Below are 5,803 nucleotides of genomic sequence, written 5' to 3' on the forward strand. Positions count from 1 at the left end.
TTTATTAACCATAAAATATAATATAGAATGTGCGGTGACGGTAAAGACTACGAATATAATCTATCAACTAAACTCTTACAACTACAACGACACAATTATACCTAACAACACGAATACAACTAACAACATCTTTTTTCACAACTCTCTGCTACGAACCCTAATATACTACACGTACTACGACAGACTACACACTACTTACTCACGCCCTTGCATCCCTATTTAAAACCATACATTCTATCCTCTTTCATACCTATTCTCTCTTTCCAATCACACTTTCCCACGCACTCCTTGCCATCTTACCCTCAGCGGGTCATGTAGCCCAACACTCAAACGCATTCCTAAAGACACTCTTCACTTTCATCCGATACATTCATAAACATCCCGTCCACACGATCCTAGCGCACGGTCATTCGTCCTTTCGCACGCACTCTAGATAACATGCTCATCCTGCGATACCACAATATATTATTTGCTCGAATAGAGTGAAACACTGTAAGATAATTATGACATCGTATAGCGCAAACGCCATTTTATTCGAAACTTGTTCACGTTTAATTACATCTGGAATACCGATATTTTTTCTTTCAACTTTACCCGACTACCATTCTTTTTCTCCACTTAAGGATTTCAGTCAATTAAACGTCTCAAAGTAGTAAAGTTCCGCAAGAGAGCTAGAAATGTTTGCACCCTTACCAGTGGACAGTAAAACGATAGTTTAAATAACGTCGACCGTACGGCATCGTACGACGCGCCTAATTAAAACGTACCGGCACCTGTCGCAATCAAAGCCGCGGAAATTGCGGCGAAACGCGGTTCGACGCAGATAGGTAAATTATTTCGCGTCGATGCCCTGGCATCCCGTCGTTTCATCCCGAAGGTGTCCCACTGATCGACGTTGCCTCGATCGACGTTGCGATAAAAAGATGGAAAAAGAAAGATGAGAAATTAGGCAACTCGTCGTCCACGAACACGATTACGAGGCAATTAGTTTGCTCGAGCGCGGAGGAGTCGTCGAGTCGATTGCGTGCGCATGCTTGGAAATCATTCTCTATGCCGTGAATCCGTGAGAGTCGTGCAAAAAGTGACTAGAATCGCGAGGATCCAGGAAGATTAATGCGTTAACGAGAGTTTCAGGTCATCCTCTTTATCTGGGGGCTGGCTACACCGGAAGATAGGTAATTTAAAAATCCCGAACGCGGAGATACTATTTTTTCTTCCCTAACCCCGATATCAGGTTCATTCTTTATTCGTTTCCTCCTTGGTCCCCCCGCCATTCTCCCTTTATTATTTCTCCCTTTATTTTCTCTCTTTTTCAACTTATTATGTCGTCAGCCGAGTAATCTCTCCTGCGGCCCGATTCTTGCCAGTAACAGCAACGAGGAATCAATTTTCCGATTAAAAAATCCTAGGAAGCATTTAACCGTGCTGTTTTTGACGGCAGAGCAAGCGTTTGAATTATTTAAGCGACGTATCAAACGGATCGTGCAGTGAAATAATGGAAAGACAAATGTGGCGAAACCTTTGATAAATATTTGGTATTTTTGTCTTTAATCAAATTAAATTATTTAATTAAATTAGTAACAAAATCAAATTAATTTGGTAATTCTCGACGACAATAATTCTACAATTGCAAACGTAGATACTGCATCGTAGGGCAAGATCAAATTTGTATTATGACGACTGTACAGCAAAGATAACGCACTTTTGATTTTGATCATTCTAAAACCTGCTTTCGCAAAATGCACGAATAACAATTTTACGAATATAAGCTGCGTAAATAGCTTACAGGAGGCTAACTCTACACTCGGAAGTAACAGGCTAATGTACGATTAGCACTGCTGCATTATGATAAAGGATCCTGTTGCTCGAGAGCAAATATAGCTTCGTATCTTGTGCAAGCTTCGTTCAGAATTTTAACTCGAGAATATATCCAACGTACGAATAAGCCGACAGTTTGAAAAGTAATAACACTCGAGCGTACCTTGTTCTGAATATAAAAGTATGGAAAAGCATTGTTCAAATGTTGCCTTTGGAGTACTGTAGCTTCAAAGTTTTACTTTTCCTCGAATTTAGAAGATTTGCATAACGTTTGTCGATTTAATTCCTGGGTTCTGAGGCAACGATTTTAATATTTATTTATTATAAAATCAAATAAATAAATTACATTTTATTCGCGAGCATCATACTCGATATGTAGCTATTAAATGTAAATTTGTATCGTGATATGACACTCGTGCCAGAGTGTTAGGATGATCTGTTCTGTTCCCTCGATTCTGCGATACCCTAACTTGGATTCTTCGTCTGGGATGTCTTGACTCTGTAGTGGCTATTCGATTTGGCTTTCTCTAATCCTTGGCCCTAAAGTTGTCCTTGTTTCGTCGAAGTTTTCGATCCTCAAAACGATCCAAATCGGATTCTGCGAATAGCTACTCGGTTGATCCGATAGTACAGTTAAAACAGGATCTATCACGCTAAGTGGTGGCCATTGCTCGATTCCTTTGACGCGGGGAATCTGCGTTTCCCGAGGTCTCGATCAATTGCAAATACCACGAATGAATATTCAGAAATTAATCGTTCTCTATCTTTTCTCTCATAGCATTTTGTAAAATTTATCGCCCTTACTTTCGCGTGTCCTCCTTTTACTTTATCGCGACACTCGGCAGACGAGTTTCCTTGTTATTTAGGAATCTAATTGCAACGTTTCGGTTCTGATTCCAATTCGACTGTGCTATTGGAACGAAGCAAAACAATGCGATTAAAAAGGGAAGAGAGAGAAAAGGAAGAAAGGAGAATCAGCCGAATTGGATTTGCGTCTCGTATCGACGTTTCGAAATGGTCGTTAATTCCGCGTTAGTTGCGCTCCTCTTTTCCCGATCGTCTGCCATCCATTTTCCCTCATAGAGAACATCCATGGATAATCAAGAAGTTTGTCACGAACGCGACCTGTCGGATATATGCGTCCGTCGAAGGATAACGAAGTTAAGGAAGCGCAGCTCGATCCTGGCTATCGGTCTCCAGGAAGATGCCTTGGCCTGATTCGATCTCATTAGTCCGAGAGAGTGAAGCTCGTAGCTGGAATTCCTGGTGAATACTGAAACGCGGGGTTCCAAGGCGACCAGACCGACAGCAAAAAGCGAATGGAGGCTGCCGCTTTTTTTCCCGGCCAAGAAAATTGACTTCTCGATGCGAATCGTTTTCCCAGGCGTTCTTCTAACATCTGATAAGTCTTATCTGTTTTATACCTCGACTGTTCGAATTTAACGACGATTTTTCGATAACGAAAATTAATCTTCCGTGAATATCTGTAGAGTCACACAGTCTCTACGTCGCCGGAGAGTAGTTTGGCTAAAAATTTCGCAGACTAATTTAACTCGACTCAATCGTTAAATGCTTCACACTGACTAATTTAACAACTCTCGACTCAAACTCTAAAATTGCCTCTATTTTCCAGACGGGGCCCTTTTAAGCCTGCCCGGAAGGCAAACACCTTCACCGAAGGAGAACAAACCTCTCTGCAAGCTAAGGTCAGGGATGAAGGGACTCCTTCTTCCGGATTAGGCCCTTCGATAGGTCACGGTACCATGTGGCCTGACCCTGATTTCTACGATGCATCTGACAGCCAGATAATAACAGGGCCCCTAGATTTGGCCTAGTGTTCCCTACAGGAGCACTTGGACCATCGCATTCTAACAAAGCCTAGAAATATCTTACATATCGTTGTATACACTGTATCTTGGGTATGTTGAGATAGTTTAAAAATGTGGTATATCAATATAGAGTATTATTACATTACATTACATTAGTCTTTTAAATAATTTAATAAATATAAATAGCGTTAGGATTCTCGGGAGTTCTTCTCCACTATTACTGTCATTATCTTGTTGCAGGTATCCTCGATATGGCTAAGGGAAAAGGAAGGGATGTGGTTCGTCCTGGGTCTGTTAGTGTTACCTCATCGGTAAGGCTACCAAGCAGGCACTGCCTTAGACGGGGATGCTATTGGAAAGTTTGGAAATTGTATATCTGGGGAATGGTGGATTTTTATCGAGTATTTGCGAAGTAGTCCTCGAACCTCCTTCAAATAGGAATCCACCTATTGGCGAGGGTTAAGATGATGCCGCCACAATATTATTAGTCCTATATTTGAAATCGGTAGTTTTAAATATTGTCCACACAAATTGCATCGTTTCTACGTTTTCTGATATTTATTCAAAATAATCTCAACGCAAAATAAGTTTATACAACTGCGTATATCCTGAGAATGATGCCGTTACAGGATTAATATTTTACCAGAAACTAATATATATAAACTATCACCATTAATACGAAGTATCGAATTAGAGACAGGATTGGAATATTGTCCAAGGAAATATCGTATTAAATCGAACACCTAGTATTGAGAAATTAACGAATCTCTTGACTATTATGAATATTTAAACAGAAAAGGAAGTATAGAGGAATACAGAAATTCGTTCGTGGCAACTATCGATTTTCGATCATGATTTTAAAATGGACAAGGTAGATTACTATGCATTTGAAAGGTTTAAAATATTCCATTCAAGATACGCAAGTTCAGGGTGTATTTAATCCGTTTCCAACGCAGTTTCATAGGTAGATCCAGATTCTGAAAATTCTCCTTCTTCCGAAAGAATCCCACCCAAAGACAGCTATTTAGAATTAACCGTGCCAAATTCTGACTGCATTAGGACGCTCGGTACACCGGCGAGGAATTTTCTTTAGTTACTTAACCAACTTCTCCGAGGTTCTCGTGTAACGGTTTCCCCTAAGAACAGTTTCCTAAGAAAGCTTAAAGTTTCGTTGAGCACCGTGAGTTTAACGGGAACAAAAACATTTTTGTTCACCGTCGAGCCATGCCAGGCGAGGCTAAACGGTCGAAACGACTTTAATCATAATACGCTATCGCGACCCGGGCAGCCGTAATAAAAAATTTCATTAGCAAAGTAATTAATTAAATGAATCTCAAACACGGCGATACCGGTGGCCGCAACGTGTGCACCCCTTTACTTCCCCGGATTCCGCGTGATCAACACCGAATATTATATTTGCCGTGATGAAAATTTTATTCGACGAAAACGTCAGCGTGGAAAACCCTGCAACGAAGGAATATTCGTGAAAATCGTGAACTCCGTTGATTTAAATGGTCGATTGTATCGAAAGACGATCAGTGATTTTATCCAAGCCCTTCGTCGAAGGAAGTTCACTTTGGAATTAATTCGAGAGGAATTTAATAACTCTGTCGTACTTATTGTAGTATTAATATTCAGTGACTGCCAGAGTAATTCTCGGAAAACAATTTCTCCAAGTTTCATGTAATTCTTCGCTCCGAAATTTATTCGCCATAACGATCACGCAGAGGAACTCGGTAATATAGAGCGGGAATCGAGATCGGTGAATATGTTGCTAATTACTTTCTGAAAACTTTCCAGGATATTTTATTCCGAAAGAAATTTTTATATTTATCGGTGCTCGGTTTTCTTCATCTTTGTCGAGCGCGGGTTATTAGAAGTACTTTATGATTCTCCTCCATCTCGATGAAAGAGGCTTAGGCATCTTAAGTATACCTTTTTATATTTCGAAAACAGTCACTGAAGTTTATTTCGTTAACGCTTTAGTTGCAGGAAGTACCGACGGTTTAACACGAAAACTTGTAAATAATATATTTAACAGTGGGAAGAATATTCCTTGTCAATCGATTAATGGATCATTTGAGACGAATACTTTATCCGATGTCATGTCTGGTCGATTTAATTCGAATAACGCAACGTTTAATTTTGTTTTATTC

This window comes from Eufriesea mexicana, unplaced genomic scaffold, assembly GCF_001483705.2.
Source record: "Eufriesea mexicana isolate 0111107269 unplaced genomic scaffold, ASM148370v2 scaffold4744748565, whole genome shotgun sequence".
NCBI lineage: Eukaryota > Metazoa > Arthropoda > Insecta > Hymenoptera > Apidae > Eufriesea > Eufriesea mexicana.